Genomic DNA, 22,517 nt, shown 5'->3' on the forward strand with positions numbered 1-22,517 from the left:
TTTTGCGGTTAGCCTTGTGTCCTAGTCTCGTGGGATCTCCTTTACTGACCATTAGTTTTAGGGTTGACACTACATGGGGAACCCTAATTTTAGTTGTGTGGTCTCGCTTCCCGATACCACATACATCACCCCCCTTCCACTAATTTTAGCCCCATTCATCTCTTTACCCTTCCGGGTCCACATAGGGTTAACCTCCCCCTCCCCTTGTCCACACCTTAGGTCAGGCCTAGAACAAAGCCCCAGAGGTTAATGCAGCTAAAAAGAAAAGAAAAATGCATAATTTGGCTACTCTCAATAGGAAATGTACTGCAAGATGCAAAAGATGGTTGAGACATACAAAATTAGTGCATTGGAAAAAGTCAAACGTGAGCTCTACCGCTTATCCATGGCCATCACCTAGTTCCTATGGGCTCTAAATGAGCCCCTTCCATCATTAAGGAACCCATGATTGTCCCAAACCCTAGTGGGCGATGAATTGCCCCACCTTAAGGGGGTATTCAGTGCTATATACTACACATCATGCTCTCATCCCCTAGAGCTTTGAGCAATTATGAAGAAACATCAATCAAAGGAAAAAGGAATATGAAGAAGGGTGGAAAAACAATGGTTGGGGTAACACATGTACCATGAGTTTCTCCCTCCTACACTCACATACTCAGGTGTGGGCTTCCATGACATGTGGTCTATATGATTACCCTGATCCCCACTCTATCCCATTATTATATCATTTGCCACCTACCGCTTTAGGGATGTACAATGGACAGGTCACCCCCTTTAAAGGTTGAAACCACCTAAATGGGGTCCTTGATTAACCCCCTATTGAGCTTGGAGACATTTGTACATTCTAAAGCCTGCTATGGAAGGGTGTGCCACCATGAAGTGCCCCATTGATCCCATGACTTGTAAGCTCTTTTACTTGATTATTTTAATGAGTTGTTGTATTAGAGGGCAAGTGGAAGCATTGAAGCTTGTGTAGGATTACAGGTGGGTCTCGATTTGGGGTTTGGTATCCCTATACGGGATCCTCCCTCCAAAGGACCACATTGGAACTTGTAGGGTGAGTGTTGAGAGCCATGGGCCTCCACCATAGCAGAGAAAAATTCATGGATCCCCAGCATCGCTTGTTGATTTTCGTCTTCCACCTTTGGATGAGGACGATGTACTTGGTCCACCATGCCCAATAGGCTCTACGCATGCACCACACACTTGGCAGATGTTGCGGGGTACAAAGGATATCTCCCGCTATACAGGGAGATGTTATGTCATCATCCTAGCCCTTAAAGATAGTCTACATGAATTTTTGATCCACTTGGAGACCCATGAGGATATCCTTGTGCCCCCACACCCATTTGGGAGCACCACAAGTCCTTGCTTGGAAAAGAAAGGGAAAACTCCTTGTCCACTATGTTTGGAGCCCAGTTCTACATCATGGCACCCCTCGAATATTATGCCCTCTTGAGATGCTTATTCTTATGTTATTGAGCTATTTTGGTGCGCTTTGTCACCAAAAAGTATTGTTATTATGCACATTATTTTATTCTAGGGGCATTATTAGTCTAAATTAGGTTATTCAAATACCTTAGAGGATTGTATAAATAGAAGAGAGGCATTCTCTCTCATTCATCATCACTTGGATTGAGTTATTTTCTCTTGTGAGATTTTCACTATCCCTTTTGGAGGACAAGTTTGGATATTATGGATGAATTTTGATGTTCGGATATCTCTTTCTTGTCTTGGAGCTTCCTTATTGGCATACTTTGATGATTGGATATACTCTTTTATACATGTAAGTGCTCTCTTCATACATATTCTTGTTATTTACTTTGTCACATGAATGTTGCTGGGATTTTTTCTATACAAGTACGAAATTTATTGCTTTTCTATACGAATTAGTGGAAATTGTGATATTTTATAGTGTTGCATCATGTCATGGGCCATGTATGAATGGGTGAATGTTCCTAGTAGAGATAATTTGTGATAAATACAACTCAATAAGTCGTCAATTATTGCAAATTGAAGTATAAATTTCTGGAAGCAGTTGCTCTCATGCCCTAATGCCATGCAAATTTGTTTTAAGGTCTCCTTGATTGGGTGAACTCTTCCCTACCATAAATTATCCCTGACTCCATCTCTCCCAAAGGAAAAGGCACAAATTCTCCATAGGTTATCACTTTCAAAGCTTAATTTTCTAACCTTCCCCTCTTTTTCTAGGCTTAGCCTCCATAGTTCACCTAGGGCATCACTTTTCTCATGATTTAGCCATAAAAATAATTTGCTCTCTTTCCCACAATTGTGTTGGTGTGTCCTCTAGAGGCCCTCCAAATTTCACAAAATTCTGACGGTGGGATATTGAGATATTTTAAGCCCTAGCTCGAAGATTAATTATTTCCCTTGGTTTCCCATTGGCTAGTGACCTCATTAGGATCATAACATTAAATAATAATAAAAAAACTCTTTATTTCATACACTTCCCTTCCAATATTAGGTAAAATACATCTTTGGTTGATTAACCCCATATCCTCAACCTAACTTTGGCTCCACTTGGCCTTTTATGGTTCCACAACTTGTTGATTCCAATTTCACAAAGATCACTTAGAATCCAAGCATTCATAGGACCTATTGAGTCTAGCTACTTCCTCGACAAGATATACTCTCAAAACCTAACCTCAAAGACCTTCTTAGCCCTTCCTAGAGAGCCTATCACCTTGCTTCCCTAACAAGCAAACCATACAATTGAGTCTCTCTAGTGAATAGGCCTCAGGAATCACTCCTTATCATTTCATTAACCTGCTCATCTAGTGATTCCCTTTATTCCCGTTCTCCTCCCATTGGTGAAAGTCCTTAAAGAGCAGGGAGCCTTAGCTGAGGTGATAGTGGGCTATAGCTCCATTATTTCCCTTAAACTAGTAGTTGCCCTTTAGGATCCCCTCCTAAGACCCCTGCTAGTTTGAGACAACATTTTGGCACAATCCCTGGGGAAACAAGACACATTTGTTGTTCTCCATATGACAATATTGATATATCATTCTTAGCGACTCCATTGGAAGAACCAAGCCCTGGTTCTTTATTGTTTTCTAAGGTCAATGCTTGTAGGGTGAACCAATCGTTTGTCAAGGAAATTTCATTCACCCCTAACGACTCCCATGTCATTAAAGGTCCAACAACATGCTGGCCACATATATTCCTGCCATAGATATGATAGGGACCCTAATATATCCCTCGTTAGAATCCATGAAGAATATGTCAATGCTCGATGGGGATCCACATTCCGCAACCAATCATGTTGTAAGGATTGTGAGGTATCTTTCAAGGAAAAATATAACTCAACCTTGTGACCAAATCGAATTGTTTGTCTTATTCATTGCCCCCAATACCGATTGGCTTGAGTCATGTGAGCCTAAAATCATTCCTTCTCTCTCAGTCTTTGTTGTACATATCTTGTTGCATAAAGGGTCGGCTTTCCAATCTCATGAAGTCATATGCCAATGTTGGACATGGCCCTTTGAGAGGAGGAAGTTATTGAATATGGTTTTATGCTTGAAGAAGGATATAAAGAGCATCAAGGTCAATTTATCAATGAATACCTCAAGGATTGTACCGAAAAGGAGGCCCATGAATTGGAAAACATGTCCTTTGAGGATGATGAAGAGTTTGATCCTAATAGCCTCCATATATCGCAAGAAAGAACGAACAAATATAATAGGTCTTGCAGGAGGTTAGTAATGGAATATAATGCTAATGATTTATTATTCCATTTATACAAGCAAGAGGAGGAGCTCTATAAAATGAAAATTGAATATGGTAAGAAACCTAGTGATGCTCTCCTCTTAGAAGCATTGTAACAAACTCATGTAACATATATCTTAGCTGTTGTCCTCCAAGAGAAGAGGAAAGAGGAAAAGTCATCCTTTCCTAGCAAAGAATAAATGAATTGCCTCTTAACCAACAACAAATGCATGATGAGGAATGGGATGTTTCTGAGGTAGATCATGATCATCAAGTGGATGAAGAATCTATGAGTGATTTTTGTGTTGTTGATTGGGGAATTGGGTATGAAGGCCCAATGATGTCTCAAACCCGAAAGAATGAACCCAAAGAAGAAGAAAGTGCTCCACCACTTCTAATTATCAGTGTTGGTCCTTTTGATGCCCTTCCTAAATATTGGAAAGGTCTCTTTTTCATGTTCCCAGATGATGGCCATTCGGCCAAGGAAGAAGAAATTTCCACCATTTCGGATAATTCTGATAGCACTTGTACTAATGAGATTGAGAAAGATGCTTCCTTTAGCCATGCCATCGATAAAGGGTTTTTCTTCATGTTCGAGAATTCCTCCCCCTGTTGTGTCCCCAACCCTGAGATATATGTCTGTGATGATTTTGATTCCCCTAGCTTTGATGAAGAGCTAGTTTCCCCTATGAGAAATGAAGAATCATGGTTTCCCCCCAAATACAATGATGATTCCACCTCTTATTTTCACAATAGCTAAAATAATATGTTCCTAAATATGTCTAAGTATGTATAAATCATTCATTCCTTCTTACCCCAAGGATGATAGACCTGAGATAGTTCTTCATCAAATATTTATGTACTTGGTGATTGACATTTCCATCTTTTGGTTAGAGGAGCAAATTCAATCTTCTCAGTTGGTGTCTTTTCCTTCCCCTGATATTTCTTTTGTAGCATATGGGTCTCTCATTTTCCCACCTCTGACCCTCATAATCCCTCATACTTTTCTTCCCATTTGTATTTTTGGATCTACTACATAAATAATCATAGAAGCACATGCTTTATCACCAATCAATTGACATGCTGGTTGCATTGTATCTATGATTATACTTAGCACTTGACATTGTATCATATGCATGTTAGAGTAGGATGAATTGCATGCTCATTTTCTCATTAGAACTAATATCATATGATATTTTCAAGATAGATTAGGTGCATTTATATTAAAATTGCATTTTTACTTTCTTGTTGATTTTTTATGGCCTAATACTAAGCATGGGTGATCATAAGACACCACGAAAACATGTTTCCCTGTGTGCTTGGTCTTTGATATGTGAAGGTAACAGGTCTACTTACCAAGAGATTGTTGGGGGTGTCATGACCTCCCATTCGAGCAACTTCATGCACCTCTTCGAGAGCTGATGTCCTAGTTGGAGCTAGATGTTACCCACAATATTTGGATAGTGTATATATGAGACAATTTTTCTCCTAGATGGTCCTTAGTTGGCATCGAGCAGCCCTTTGCATCCACCAGATACCTTGATGTGCCATCATCTCTGCCACCTGATTCACTTTTTTATTTTATTTTTTTAATTGACGGTCTAGATTGATTTTGAAGGGAATATGCTCAGCTACCTACCCACCAATTTCCTAGGGATTTGAGATTATTCTAGTTCTAATAAGTTCATATTCTAATTAGATGGGGATTTTAATATATAAGCAAATTTTATTTAGCAAAATGGTCCATTTTATAATAAAATTAGTAATTCTTTTTTTTAATCAAGTTAGAGTGCATTTACTTTTAATAAATTAAAAAAATTAGATTTCAGCCGGTGCCCACCAATTTCTTAGGATTTGAGATTATTCAATTTAGTAAGTTCATATTCTAAAATTAATATGTAAGCAAATTTTATTAACCAAAATGGTCTTTTTTTTTATCAAATTAAATTACATTGACTTTTAATAAATTAAAAAAAACTTAGATTTTAATAACTTTATATTCTAATTAGATGGGGAAATTAATTTTAAAATAAAAATAAAAAATATTTTAAATAGAAAAATAATATCCAAAAATAAATATATTAAAGTAATTAAAAGTAAAACAATAATAAAAATTAACAGTGTATTTTACGCTTTAAAAAAAAATTGCAATGAAAATTATTACACTGTATCTAACAGTGTACTTTACAGATACGCGGGATGCAATTTTTTTAATAACAAAACACATTTATAATAATCCCGTAACCCGCATTGTCATAAAAACATCGCTGTCCACGTCCACGTCGGCCTAGAACAACGAGCATGAATTTGATAACTTCATTGTGAAGTTCCGATTTTATAACATACCATTCCCATATTTATTTGCTTCACTTCCAAATTTCAATTCAGGATGCTCGAACTTTACTCAGAAGCACGTGATCTCCTCATATAGAACATATGAGTCGTTCATACCTGGACGTCAACGGATTTAGGAAAAGCTCGTAATCATTTCTTTATAACTTTCCTTATATTATTTTTATAAATTTTCATATATGATTTTATTTAATATTTAATAATCTGTATTATAGTTTCTTAATGGTATTTTATAAATATAAAAAACAAATATTTATTTATATAATATTATTTGTTAGTTGATAATTTGTATGATAATTTTGTTATTGTATAGGTTAATTAAAAAAAATATAAATTTAGATTTGAAATTATTAATACTAGTATAGATCCATCTTAATTATGGAACTATCAATTTTTTAGAGGAATCAAATCTCTCTACGAAAGAACACTAGAAATCAACACACATGCATATATATATTCATTCTTTTTGTTTTATATAATATATATGTTAGTGCCAAAATCGTACTATCTCTCGAGAAATTCTCCTAAGAAGTTCTCAAGGCCAAATGGAGCTCATGAGCATCATGGATTTCAAGGTCAGGCTACTACATGAACAAGATTCTAGGTTTTAATGTTCCATGTTTTGAAGGACCAAAGGTCAAAGCTCTACCAGGTGGGTGCAGACAGGTGGGCACCTGGGGCACCGACAAGTAGGCATTGTTACCCACCACCTGTGGATAATGTATATAGGAGAAAAAATTTCTCCTAGATAGTCCTCAACTGGTAGCTAGCAGCCACCAGATAGCTCGATGTGTCATCATCTTCGCCACTTGAGCTAACCATGTAGTCCCTTCCCACTTGTTATGATGGAATGTTTGAAAGCGGGCCTCTTAACCCTAAAGGTATGGCTTTTCATTGGTGCAGTTAAGTACTTTCCTTACTTGTCATGGGCAGTCTTGGGCATGGATTGGTGGGGGGATTCGTCAGAAAGAGTGGGCTAGGTTTTTACTCTTGTCTCGACTACCCAATTTCATGGTTAGCCTTGTGTCCTAGTCTCGTGGGATCTCCTTGAATGACCATTAGTTTTAGGGTTGACACTACATGGGAAACCCTGATTTTGGTTGTGTGGTCCCACTTCGCGATACCACCTACATCACTCCCCTTCCACTAATTTTAGCCCCATTCATCTCTTTATCCATCCGGGTCCACATGTGTTCACTAGGTCCACACAGGGTTAACCTTCCCCTCCCCTTGTCCACACTTTAGTTCAAGCCTAGAACGAAGCCCCAGAGGTTGATACAACTAAAAAGAAAAGAAAAAGCACAATTTTGCCACTCTCAATAGGAAATGTACTAGAAGATGCAAAAGATGGTCGAGACATACAAATTTAGCGTGTGGGAAAACGTCAAACATGAGCTCTACCCCTTATCCATGGTCATCACCCTAGTTCATATGGGCCCTAAATGAGCCCCTTCCATCATTAAGGAACCCATGATTGTCCCAAACCCCGGTGGGCGATGAACTGCCCCACCTTAAGGGGGTATCCAGTGCTATATAGTACACATCATGCTCTCATCCCCTAGGGCTCCGAGCAATTATGAAGAAAAATCAATCAAAGGAAAAAGACATATGAAGAAGGGTGGACAAACAAAGGTTGGGGTAACACATGTACCACGATTTTCTCCCTCCTACTCACATACTTAGGTGTGGGCTTCCCTTATTATAGCTACCCTTGTACCATAACATGTGGTCTAGATGATTCCCCTAATCCCCACTCCTTTCCATTATTATATCATTTTCCACCTACCACTTTAGGGATGTAACATGGACAAGTCACCCCCTTTAAAGGTCGAAATCTCCTAAATGGGGTCCTTGATTAAACCCCTATTGAGCTTGAAGACATTTGTACATGCTAAAGCCCACTATGGAAGGGCATGCCACCATGAAGTGCCCCATTGATCCCATGACTTGTAAGCTCCTTTACTTGATTATTTTAATGTGTTGTTGTATTGGAGGGAAAGGGGATGCATTGGAGCTTATGTAGGATTGCAGTTGGGTCTCCATTTGGGGCTTGATATCCCTATACTGGGTTTTATCCCTCCAGATGGCCACATTGGAACTTATAGGGTGAGAGTTGAGAGCCATGGGCCTCCACCATAATAGAGCCAACTTCATGGATCCTTAGCACTGCTCGTTAATTGTTCGTGTTCCACCTTTGCATGAGAACAATGTACTTGGTCCACCATGCCTAATAAGCTCTACGCATGCACCACACACTTGGCAGATGTTCCAGGGTATAGAGGATATCTCCTGCTGTAGAGGGAGAGATTATGTCATCATCCCAGCCCTTAATGATGGTCTATATGAATTTTTGATCCGCTTGGAGACCCATGAGGATGTCCTTGTGTCCCCACACCCATTTGGGAGCACCACAAGTTCTTGCTTGGAAAACTAGGGGCCAACTCCTTGTCCACTATCTTTGGAGGATAGTTCTACATCATGGCACCCGTTGGAATTCATTAGGCCTCCTCAAAGGTCCAATGACTCACTATATTGATCATTATTCCCTCTTGAGAGGCTTATTGTTATGTTATTGAGCTATTTTGGTGGGCTTGTCACCAAAAAGTATTGCTATTATGCACATTATTTTATTCTAGGGGCATTATCAGTCCAATTTAGGTTATTCGAATACCTTAGAGGATTGTATAAATAGAAGAGAGTCATTCTCTCTCATTCATCATCAATTGGATTGAGTTATTTTCTCTTGTGAGATTTTCGCTATCCCTTTTGGAAGACGAGTTTGGATGTTATGAATGAATTTTGATGTTTGAATATCTCTTTCTTGTCTTGGAGCTTCATTATTGGCATACTTTGATGATTGGATATACTCTTTTATACATGTAAGTGCTCTTTTCATACTTATTCTTGTTATTTAATTTGTCACGTGAATGTTGCTGGGATTTTCGCTATACAAGTGTGAAATTTATTGCTTTTCTATACGAATTAGTGGAAATTGTGATCTTTTATAGCGTTGCATCATGTCATGGGCCATGTATGAATGGGTGAATGTTCCTAGAGATAATTTGTGATAAACACATCTCGATAAGTCATCAGTTATTGCAAATTGAAGTATAAATTTCTTGAAGCAGTTCCTCACATGCCCTAACACTATGCAAAGTTGTCTTAAGGCCTCTTGGGCTGATGTGACAAAATGGCCTGTAACAGATTTCCCCCTAGAGTGATTTACCTTATGACAAGTCTGGATCAATAACAAGTTAGTCGATATCAATCATATGTTACAATACATATTATCATCATGATATCATTATTGAGGGAGGGATACCCATGCTCATCATATAAGCCAATATTAATTGTACAATGATCAAGAAGTCTCGTCCACTGACAACATACTGTGGACCCATGCTTGGATGATTGTCTGAATGATCATATCCATCATACTTTGTAATCTTGCATGAATCCTAAAATGTAGCCCAGATGGATGAAATTAGATTTGAGGTCTTCTATCTCATTCACTCAATAATATGAGCCTAACCATGTGAATAAATGAGTTGAAGTCGAACATGGTATACACCATTTGATTACCGGTCAATGATGTAAGTCGTTAACAAATGCGAGAGAAACCACTGATGATGATAATGTCTCTCAAGGTACTATAGTAAAATCTATGTGGTGTGAATAGATGAGTTGAAGTCGTACACCACACAAAATCTTCCAGTCGAAGGGTAGTGATGAGGACATGTCGCTGAGAACAAGGAAACTTGCCATTGATGTATGAAAGCCCCAAGGTATGAAAGGGAGTTTCTAAGTCAACTTCCTAGATAATGAGTTGATGTCAACAGGAGGCGACTTGTAGGGGGAATTGATGTAACCCCCATCAATGACATAAAATGGGTATCAAGATTTGAGACTGAATGATTATGATGTGGAACTGGTTCAAGAATGACAGACATGAATGCAGGCTTAAAGGTATTGTGGCAAATATCAACTGAAGAAATTCTCTTGAGCATATCAGTGACACTTTATGGATTTTGCAGCATTGACCCAAAAGTGAATGTGGAGGATCTTAACATGGTATGATTAACGAAAGAGGCAATAAAATTTCCCAACCCAACCGTCACAGAGATGAAGTGAAAGAATATCATGTTCAAAAGCAACTCACTGCCATTAATAGGTTAAGTACCCTGGTTTCCAAATTTCCCCAACCATTTATGGTCAGTACCTCTTTATTTTTACAAGCTTGAGGAGGATAACATATGCTTGATCTATAAGTTCATCCTTTTGATGAATCTCTCTGAATATTTTTAACGAACCCTGAGAAGGATCGGTTTAGTCCCATCATGTTCTACAAGTCCAATGTTGTTTAATGCTTTTACAAGTCTAGCAAAGGTGTAACTCGATTCCTTTTTCATGTCTAGAGAATTTGAAAAAGAGCTGAAAAAGAAAACTCCAAAAGTTCATTTTCTTATATTTAGCCTCTTGAGTCCAAAAGGGCATAAAATAATACTGAGGAGAACCTTTTAATCATGTTCGATTAAAGTATTCATTTTTCATAAATAGTCTATCCTAGTCCAGAAAAGGGTTAAAATTATACTGAGTAGCCGTCTTTTTATTTACTTTGACAAGTTCGAAAAGACAAGTGCTTGATAATATTTTCATGTTTAGGGAGTTTGAAAAGAGCTGAAAGAGGACTCCAGGGGGTTCTTTTTTCCTCATTTTACAAATCACTAAAAAGTAATAAAAGTATGATCTTTCATCAAAATGACCTATATTGAATTTATAATCGTCAAAAAGATCCTTCAAATAACTTTAAACCTGCTCAGAACACCATCAAAAGATTCAAAATACATGTACTATGGTAATATTAGGTCAAAATAATAAAAATATAATAAAATAATAATAAAATTGACCATAAATAGACCAAAAGTAAATTCATTTTTACAATTTTAATTTTTACCTCTTATGAGTGAGCTTTGAGTGCGTTTTACTCTTAATCTTTAGTAAGTGATTGCAACCAAACCGGTGGACCATTTCAACTGTTGTCAGTTCTAGGTAGAAGCTCTATCCTTTCTCTTTCTTTTCATGGTTTCCATTTTTGATTTCTTGCAAAATTTTGTGAGTTTCAATGATTTTAGGGTCTTATATTTATGCCCTAGGTCCATCACACCCAAATGGTATCAAAAGGTGTGTTTATCTTTTTCAATTAACACTGGGAAGAGTGCCTCGATGCACCCTCCTAGAAAGGGGAGGTGCACTGAAGCACTATGCCCTCTTAAAATCAAGTATGCTGAGCGCAGTTCAAAAAATGAATTTTTTATAAATTCATTTAAATTTCTCTCAAATTTTTGCATAAGATTCTTTATAAATGTCTCTCTCATGATATTGTAGGTATCTACTAGAGAAAAAATGGTTCTAATTTAGAGAGAAAGATAACATGAGTCCCAAGCTTTAGAAGCTTCCAATGACCCAATACAAGCCTTAAGAAATTGTGGACTCCTTAAGTTTTTTTGTCTTCCAAGGATGAGAGCTCAACTTGAGTTGTTGGAATATCTGGTCAGGGCATGGGATATTCAAAGAAAATGCTTTAGAGTTGGAGCACATTCTCTCAGGATGGAGGTTGAGGATATTTGTTTTCTAATAGGATTATCTTAGAGAGGAGCTCCTATCTCATTATCTGGGATGAGAAGAGGGGATGAAATTGTTAAGGATTATATAACTACTCACTGTAGACCTCATTCTCAGCCAACAAAGGACATGAAAATAGATATTAAGGATGTAAATCTCAAGATGAACCTATTTGTCATTGTTCGGTTGGCTAGAAGTGCTACCTTTCCATTGGCCAGCAAGTCCCACATGCACTATGCATTGGAGTGTATAAAACCTATTGTATTTAACTGGAGCAAGGGGGTGTTGGAAAATATGAAGGAGCAACTGAATAGGGAAAGAGATGGTCGACTGAAGAACTTTGGATATGGATCCATTTTGGTATCATTTTCTTTAGAGAGGATTCCAGTACTTCAACCTCAACATATTGAGCTTGGGCTTCTAGGTCCCAGGGTTCCACAAATGAGGCAATGGGTAGATCTCATGTCTCTTCATGCAGGTCCATCTTCGATGATTTTCACACCTACTTCCTTTCGATGGTTGTGGATGTAGCTCATTATGATGGAGGATTATCCCTATGCCAGAAATAACATCCGAGGAGATCTAGAGCTCGTTTTACCTAAAGGCACACAGTGGGGAGATATAGGTAAAACAATGCCATTTTGACTATTTTCTTTTTTTGAGATTCTACAATATTTATTTATTTATTTTTATTTTTATTTTTTATTTTTATGTTTGTCATGTATCAAATACTAACTATTGATTTCACATGCAGATATTGGGCATGTTCGACTAGTGGGATCATCTTATCTTCAGCGATGAGGAGAGCCACAGTTTGCACATATTGGAGCGCAAGTTGTTGTAGGAGCAGAGGAGGAGATGCAAGACCTCAACGTGGTTGAGACTCTTGTAGAGTTTGAGTGCCACATTGAGGGATTGACCCATAGAATACCTGAGACGAGGGTCAATCAAATCTCTATGAGACTACAACAATACAACATTGGAGTTCTAGAGTGCATCAACCATTTGTTGTGCGAAGTTTCCCATGCGGTTATCTATTACTATGATCACCATCGGGACTAGTCTACTAAGAGGCCATAGAGCCATATTTTGTCTGCATTTATTTTGATAGTATAAGCCATGTGGCCATATGTGTCTCAGACACAATTTTTGTAAAACCAAACTTATATATATATATATATACACACACACACACTTATCTATTGATGTTCCCTATTTACTCTATTCTTGTTCAATGTGTGATGTGAATTGAAATGTTTACATAGGCTGCAAATGTCTGTATAAAACATAATTCACCAATGAATTAGATAATGTATTTATACTTCTAGGAATGTGTTGATATTGAATGTAATCAAAATGTCTTTCTAGAAAGCGAACCCTTAAAAACATGCAAAGCATAGTTGGACTTTAGACTGAATAGACATTATTCAAATGTAGTACTACAAGTTGCAAATCAACTTTGGCGATCAAATGGAAAATTCCAAATGAAAGAATGTTAGATAATAATGCGATCACTGTGCTATAATTAGCAATGTTATTGGTAGAGAAACCAATACAACTCCTTTATGAACTCACTAACTCGTCATTCAGAGCATAAATAGCCCATGCTGCAGAGGAAAGATTATGAGTATTACAGCTAGCACCATTAGCATAACCAACATATGCAAATCAAACATAATCCAAAATTAACAGGGACAGTAGGAAACTTCGAAGGAAACATAGTGCAAACATACTCACACACATATACAATATGTACACAATGATTACGCAAAGATGATATAAGCATAGTATTTTTTGAGGTATAACCCATTTATGGGTTGTGCAAGGGAATTCAATAAAAATCAATGAGCTCATAAGCCCCTTTTGAAAGAACATTTTTAACTATGTACATGCCTAACCACATTGGTTTGAATTTCTCAGATCGTAACTTATCAACTTCTTGATCATACAGAAGGGCTAGATCACCCTTCGAGAAGGCATGAGGTTTAACATTCTTGTCACATTTTTCTTTGATACGTTTCTTATGGGCCTCATTTTCCATTGTGGCATTGCAATGGGCTTCATCTAAATGTGTTAGATGTAAGAGAGACACTCTTCTTCTACAGAAGTTGTGGGGAGAGGTTCAATAACAAGCTTCAAAGATGGAATCTTGCATTCGATGGGAAGGATTTCCTCTAGACCATACACCAATTGAAAGGGTGTGAATCCAATGGCAGTCTAGATAGAGGTTCGATATGGCCACAAAGTTGCATAAAGGATGATGTGCCAATCTAATTTGTGGATCCCTATCATGCATTGTAGTATTATTTTCAAAACATTATTAATAGCTTCTACTTGCCCATTTTCATGTGGGTAATAGGGAGTTCAGTTCTCATGTTGAAGGCCCAACTTGGCAGTAATCTCAGACATCATGTGATTTTAGAAATGTCTCCCATGTTATATAACAATGGCTTGTGGTACACTAATCCTGGCAATGACATGATTAAAAAGAAATAAATAAGATGTTATTCTGGTGTTATTATATGTAAGCATTGCTTCATCCCATTTAGTAAAATAATTTACCACCACAATGATGTAGCCATGACCCCTTTCCGAGTGAGGGTTACATGTCATAAAGTCCATGCCCCCTTTTGCAAAAGGTCCAACGATGATAACACTATGTAGAGGAGCAGGTGGAGCACGAGTTTTACGATCATAGATGTGGCAAGAGTGACACTTTTGGACCGCAATGATGCAATCTCAAAACACAGTAGGACAAAAGTAATCGACATGTAAGATCTTCTAGGCAGTGGCATATCCAGACATATGTCCACCACATGCTCTAGCATGGCATTCGTTTAGAGCTTTCTCAGCCTCATCATGGGTGACGCACCATTTAAAGATGGTATCGATACCATGACAATAAATGGTGACACAAATTATAATAAAAATTCCAAGATGATTTGTCTGAAGATGCGAAACCCTAGAATCCAGAGCTCTGATACCAAATGTTATGTAACCAAATCACAAAAAGGAAGAAAAGATAGATCAACAACTTGAAAATAAGCCTCTTTGAGGGGGAAAACTCCTTTTACATCACTTAAATGAAAAGTTCTTGGATGATACAAATGACAAGACCTCCTTGGTATATATAGGAGTCTAACAGGTCACAATATAATAAGGTCCTACATAATAATAATAATGTAAGTGTTCAACAATAACAATAGTGGACTTCTATGGGGAACAAGAATAATAAAATGGCGGCTACATGGGGCACAAAAATAACAATATGGAGGATACACTAATATTATAGGGACCTAACAGTTGATAAGAATCTTATTGAGGTTATTTGATTTAGGGATGAATGTAGGACCATTGTTCTCATATTTCTAAATTATTTTGATTCCTTTTGTCATAGGAAAGTTTCAATGTTCATGTTCAAATTATTTAATACCAATCATATGTCTAAAAAATATTTTCCTGTGGTCGATCACATTGAAAAATGTAGCAAGAAATTCTCAATTTAATTTCTCCTTGATTAAATTGAGAAGATTTGAATTTCCACATCAACAAACAACTTGGATGTAGTTAACTAAGATGGCATGGATCTTGTCACTCAATTAGCTCAGTAAATTCAAGTTGGAGGAGTTAGAGTTCAGTTAAGAATGTGTGATTGCTATTTTGTAGTAATCAGGGTCATTTATTTAAAGTTGCTTTTAGTTAAACTAGTTCGAACTATTGAAGGACCTAGTGGAAGGTTAGTTGTGCAGTGAGACTTTAGTTTAACTCAATTATCATCTAGTTAACTAATCGATAAGCCTAAAATAGTTATTTCATGCAGAGAGTTCGAGTTCCCCAATTGTGGTGCAGATTCCAAGGCAATGTAACATAAATTGTAGACTAGTCTTGAGTGTATCGGTGTTTTATGTAGTCTGATGATCAACTTTGCGAATTGTGAAATCATTTTGGAGGAATTCCCTAAATAATAGGGGTCTGATTTCTCAAGGAATTGTGCAAGGAGATAGGAGCTCAAGAAAAGGCAGAAATTGACTAAGTCTAGGTTAGTGCTTCTCAGTGAGTAGAGAGATAGGTTATTCACTTGCAGGTTGAGGTCAGATTGAGCTAGCAATTGTAATACATCTCTATTCATCAGATTAATGCAAGTAGGAACTGGGGTTTTTAGCAAACTGCTTTCCCCTGGAAAATACTATGTGCATGTGTGTTATTTATCATTGCATGTTTGTGATTAATGTTATAAATTGTGAATTGAATTCCAAAGAGAAATAGAGTAGGTTTCTGTCTTGTGATTTCGATTAAAATTTCATGAGCAGTTGAAAATATATGCCATAATTTGTACAATGGTATCAGAGCAGGAGTGTCAAAGTTGTTTCTCAGGAGAATTGAATTTGTACTTCAGTGTAGCAGGATCTCTATAGAGTTGGGAAAATGACCTTCAATGGGCAAAGGCTAGAATATGCCTTGGAAGGCAGATCTAATTTCATCGCATGGAAGGATCGTATGGAGGAAATATTGGATGACAATGGATTGCTAGAATACATCAAGACAAATGTTGCAAAACCACAGGCATATGATGCCAAAAATCTTGCTCAGGGGAAGAAATATGTAGCCAAGGTGAGGAGAATAATCTTAGAGGGAGTACGGGATCACATTGTCTCAAATATCCACGGGAAAGAAACTCCATTCCCAATTTGGGAAGTGTTGACATTATTTTCCGAGAATAGTAGTGACCACAGGAAGTTGGCACTCAAGGATAAACTTGGAAATATCAAGACATAGAAGAATGACACTATCCCATGGTATTTAGGAAGATTTACACAAGTTCATGATGAACTTGGTTGGGTTGGTTTTAATTTTGCAGAATATGACTTGGTAAGCCTAGCCCTTCTAGGCCTTCCCAAGAGCTAGCATAGCTACCAATATTCGGTGAAGGAGAGGGAGAAACTGTTGAATTGGGAATGATTATGGTCTTATTTGGAATAGGATAAAATAAGGCAGAATACTAGAGATGGCACTCGATCCAAGGGAGAGGATGAAGAAAAAAATTTCATTGGTTGGAAATGAAAAGAAGAGAAAAGGGAAGAAATCTCAATCCAAACCAAATTCTATCCAAGGCAGAAAGAAGAAAGAGTTGTTTAAAATTAAATGATTCCATTGTCATGAATTCAAGCATTATGTCTCTAAGTGTCCACACAAAGGGGCAAGTAAGAAGACCTTAGGAGGAGTAGTAGATGAAGCCTTGGCTTCACAGTTCGAGCTTGAATTTACCCTTATCACATGCATGACCAGCACAGTGATGGGGAGCGTGTGGCCCTTGGGATCAGGTGAATTATTCCACATGCCAAGGTGTAGAGATTTTTTAAGTGACCTGGAGGAGAAAGTGTTGTAGATGCACATCAAGCTAGGGGGAAATGGAAGGTGCAACATGATTGGGGTTGGTAAAATCACCTTTCAAAGGGAGTCAAAATCCCCTCTCAAACTCAAGGATGTCATATTCATTTTGTGCCTAAAGAAAAATCTCATCTTTGTTGGAGTTCTGGAAAATTGTGGTTATGATGTGATCTTTAGAAAAGGGAAAGAATTCTTAAGACACATAGCCATGAGACAAGTGAAGCAGATCAATGTTCACCTATATAAGCAAGATGTGGAAGATTGTGTTGCATTAAGCATTAAGGTAGACAAAGTGCAGGGTCGTGATGTTAGTGAACTTTGGCACAAAAGACTTTGCCATTTTCATCATGACACTTTGAGGATTATGGAACAAATAACCGATGGCCTCCCTAAAGGAGTACTTGAGCATCAAGATGTATGCAGAGGATGTACCTTGGGGAAGTATGCAAAATCCACATTCCATGATCGGGACAGAAAAGCACATGTAGTCTTGGAAAGGATCCACTTTGATGTCTATGGACCTTTCTCCAAAGCCTCCACTTCCAGACGCAAATATTTTGTCATTTTTATTGATGACTTCTCAAAGAAGTGTTGGATCTTCTTCATGTAGAAGAAAGATGAGACATTCTCCAAGTTCATGGAATTCAAGGTACTAATTGAGAAAGAAACTGGCAAGAAGGTGAAGGCTCTTAGGAGTGATAATAGAGGTGAGTACGTGTCGAATGAATTCAAACATTTCTATACGAAAAAATGCATTCGACGATAGTTGACAGCACCCGACAACTCACAAAAAAATGGGGTGGCTGAGAGAAAGAATCGTAACATTGTGGGAGGTGATAGGGCTATGTTGGATGACCAAGGCCTACCATTGCATTTCTGGGCAGAGCCTTGCAACACAACAATCTATTTGAAGAATCAAAGTCCTCATCGAATTCTTGGTATGTTTACACCTGAGGAGGCTTTCTTGGGGAGAAAGATGGATGTTTCGCACTTTAGGATTTTTGGAGCCTTCGTTTACTACCATGTATCCAAAGAATCAAGGAAGAAGCTTGAGTCGAAAAAAAAATTGGGTGTATTTGTGGGTTACACAAGAACTCCTCACAACTGTCGTGTGTACTTACCTTCCCTCAGAATGACAGTTGTGCAAAGGGATGTAAAATTTGATGAGGATAAAGCAATATGATGCTCTCTTAAGAGGGAGCTTCAGATCCCACCAGAAGAGGAGATTTTAGCTCTAAAGGAGGACCCTTAGGAAGTTGTGGATCAGCCACAAGTAGAGGAGCAGAGAGTGGAGACCACCACTCAAGCAGAAACATCTAGAGAAGGTAGAAAAAGAACCAAGGAAGCTCATACAATTTTGCAGGACGTGAGGGAGAATGTGGGATCTCCTTCAAATTTATGCAGGTAGAGGAGGTCACATGATTGATACACTGACTACATGGATTTAATGACTGATCTTGTAGAGACTGAGTCATCATGTTTTGAGGAAGCAGTAGAGAAAACTGTACGGGTTGATGTAATGGTGGAGGAATACAAATCCATTGTAAAGAAAAATGTTTGGGAAGTGGTCCCAATACCAACAGATAAATCAATTATGGGTTCGAGATGGATCTTCAAGGTTAAGCATGCAGCAGATAGAAGCATAGAGAAGTATAAGGCTAGACTTGTGGCCAAGGGGTACTCTGAAGTTGAGGCAATTGACTATGAGGAGACCTTTTCTCTTATAGAAAGGTACTCATCCATTAGATCAATTCTTGCACTAATTGTGCAGATGGGGTGGAAGATCCACCAGATGGATATAAAAACAACATTTCTCAATGGGGTTATTGAGGAGGAGGTGTACATCGAGTAACTAGAAGGTTTTGAAACATTTAATTGGGAGTATCATGTGTGTAGACTCAAGCGAGAATTGTATGCTCTCAAACAAACATCCCATGCTTGGTACACTAAGATTGCTAGTTATCTCACTGGTTTAAGCTTCACCAAAAGTGAAGCAGATACAAGCCTCTATAACATCTTGGTAGAAGGTAAATTTCTTATTATTGTCTTATATGTTGATGATTTGATTTTAGTTGGTTATGAGAAGTTGATCAAATATTGCAAGGAGGACCTTGCAAGGGAATTTGAAATGAAGGAGATAGATCTCATCCACTACTTCCTCAAGTTGGAAGTATTGCAAGGCGATGGGGAACTGTTTGTGTCTTAAGGAAAGTATGCAAATGAGATATTGCAAAGATTCCACATGGAGTGTTGTATGGAGACAACTCTGGTGACCAACTAGAGGAAGGAGGATGCCACTTCAGGTGAAGAAGTGGATGTTACCATTTATCGGCAACTAGTGGGTTCATTGATGCATCTTGTGAACACACAACCATATATGTGCTATGCAGTCAACCAAGTGAGCAAAGCTATGGTTAGGCCAACTAAATTATTTTGGAAGGAAGCTAAACATGTTTTACGGTACCTCATAAGCACTACCGAATTTGGACTATGGTACAGACAGATAGAGGGAGTGAAGTTGTGTGGCTTCACAAATGCAGATTGGGCGAGGATTCCATGAGATTGAAAGATTACATCAGGTGGAATTTTCAGTGTTAGGTCTGCAGCTATTTACTGTTACAATAGGAAGTAAAGATCTATGGTGTTCAACTCGACAAAAGCAGAATACATGGCTGCAAGTCAAGCAACATGAAATGAGATCTGGATGAGAATGATACTTGTGGGATTATTTAGTCAGATGATGGATCCAATTGTGATCTATTGTGATAATCAGAGTTACATTAAGATCTCTAAGAATCCTTTATTTCACAATCGATCCAAGCATATAGATATCTGGTATCACCATTTATGGGACTATGTGCAGAAGCGGATAATGTTGATACAATACATTCTGATATAGGAATAAGATGTTGACATATTGGCAAAGGCCTTGTCAAGAGGGAAGTTTGAGTTCCACAGGTGCAAGATAGGGGTGGTTGATAATCCCTTTCTTGCTGAGAGGAAGTGTTGAAAAATGCAACAAGAAATTTTCAATTTGATTTTGCCTTGATTAAATTGAGAAAATTTGAATTTCCACATCAGCAGCCAACTTGGATGAAATTAATTGAGGTTATATGGCTCTTGTAACTTAGTTAGCTCAATAAATTTGAGTTGGAGGAGTTAGAGTTTAGTTAAGCACGTGTGATTGCTAATTTGTAGCAATCGAGGTCAATTATTTCAAATTGTTTTTAGTTAAACCAGTTCCAATTGTTGAAGGAACTAGTGGAAGGTCATTTGTGTAGTGAGACTTCGATCTAACTCAGTGATCATCCAGTTAACAGATCAATCAACCAAAAATAGCTAGTGAATGTAGAGAATGCGAGTTCCCCAACTGTGGTGGAGATTCTAAGGCAATGTAACATCAATTGTAGACTAGTCATGAGTGTACGAGTGTTGCATGTAGTCTGATGATCAACCTTGGGAATTGCACAATAATTTTGGAGGAATTTCCTAAATAATAGGGGCCCAATTTCTCAAGGAATCGCACAAGGAAATAGGGGATCAAGCAGAGGCAAAAATTGACTAGGTATGGGTCAGAGCTTCTTAGTGAGAAAAGAGATACGTTATTCACTTGTAGGTTGAGCTCAGATTGAGATAGCAATTGTAATGCATCTCTATTCATCAGATTAATGCAAGCAGGCAAAGGGGTTTTTAGAAGATTGTTTTCCCCTAGAAAAATACTATGTGCATGTGTGTTATTTCTAATTTCATGTTTGTGATTGATGTTCTAAATTGTGAATTGAATTCTGCAGAGTAGTAGAGTAGGTTTGTGTCTTGTGATTTTGATTAAAATTTCATGACCAGTTGCAAATCTACACCATAATTTTGACAGAACATTAATGAAGAAGGTAATTTGTAAAGACATTGAAAAGGGAACTTTATTATTGTTAGCAGCTCAAGCTTGCAAAAAAGAGAACCAAGATGCAATCGAAGCAACCATTGTAGGCATGTTAGAAAATCCCAAGGAGGTACTAAATTACCACAATAGTTTCCCATTTCTAGACATAAAATGCATTGATGATTCAAAACATGTTTCAAGTTACTAGCGCATATACATCTTTTCATTTCTATTTCTAATTTGGTGGTATTTAACATTCAACTTACAGAATTAGGCAAACATTACCAAATTTCACTCCCTGCTTTTCAATCTTGTAGATAAGCGCACAACCCTTACATTGAATCTAAGGGAAATTGACATAGGGCTAGAAAAGGAGCACTAGAGAAGGTGATTCATTCTCAAGATTATCCATATGAAAACTTAATTATCTTGTATGGAAGACCAGTATGAACATCACTTGTTTATAAGTTTGAGTAGTGGTTAGTTAAGATTATCTTAATCCTAGATCTCTTAAGTAAGAAGAGGGTTTAAAAACAATTGAAATGTAAATTCTAGATTTTTAAATATTTTGGAGTTGAGGTAGATTTATCTAGGTTATAGATGTAAGTGAAATGTGCATAACTTCTCAATAATGGACCAAAAACTTATTTGTAATAGCTTTTCTATATACAATATCGGACTAAAAATTATTTGTAATCATTTTGGTATTTAGAAAGAACATATTGTACTTCCATTAGATATTGATCTTGATATATTTGTGAGTGTTTTGGCTCCTAACTCTCTATGCCATAGATCCTTGCATTTTTCTACTTCGTTGCAGATTTGAGAAATAAGGTACACTCAATGCTTGATAAGTGTGCAGCCCATGGACTTCGATCTGTGGATGTGGCAAACCAGGTATGCTATTCAATTAATAAAATTCACAACCATAGACCTGGTTTTAAGTTTTCCTGTGTTCATTTGATCAATACAAACTACTGTGAACAAAATCATTAAACATCCTAAACCATCGGAGCAAGTGACAAAGAAGAGAAAGGACAACCTGGGAGGTTTTTAGTAGTTTGTTGATTTGTTGTCTTTATTTGACCCAGCTTGTGATGATAGTGCATAAACCATTCATTGGGCTCTCAACCTTAGTGTTAATATTGATATTATACCTACCCTGGGACCTGGGTTGACAAATAAGTGTTGTGAAATTTAGCCCACTAAATGACCTGAAAGTTAGTACCATTTACAGATTTTTCCTTTTCTCCGAAATTCTTCATGTAACAATAGGTAACACAATTTTTCTTCACTAATATGACAGTACATTTTGGCTTGTTGATTTTAATGTTTTATGATTGAGATAATCGATTTATTTAAAGGGTGCTAACTTAATGGAAGAGCGCCTACCTAGCAAGGAGGAGGTTGGTGATTAGATTCCATCATACCCTAACATGAATTAGTTACAAAAGAAACAAAAGGATTCACATTCTATATTTCTTTCTAAAGAAATTTTTTTATTGTCTCTAGAGAGACAATAACTTGAATTAAATACATATTGTCTCTATAG

The sequence above is a fragment of the Pinus tabuliformis genome, chromosome 6, assembly GCF_031772625.1.
Source record: "Pinus tabuliformis cultivar Carrire ecotype Pingquan chromosome 6, CPIR1, whole genome shotgun sequence".
Taxonomy (NCBI): domain Eukaryota; kingdom Viridiplantae; phylum Streptophyta; class Pinopsida; order Pinales; family Pinaceae; genus Pinus; species Pinus tabuliformis.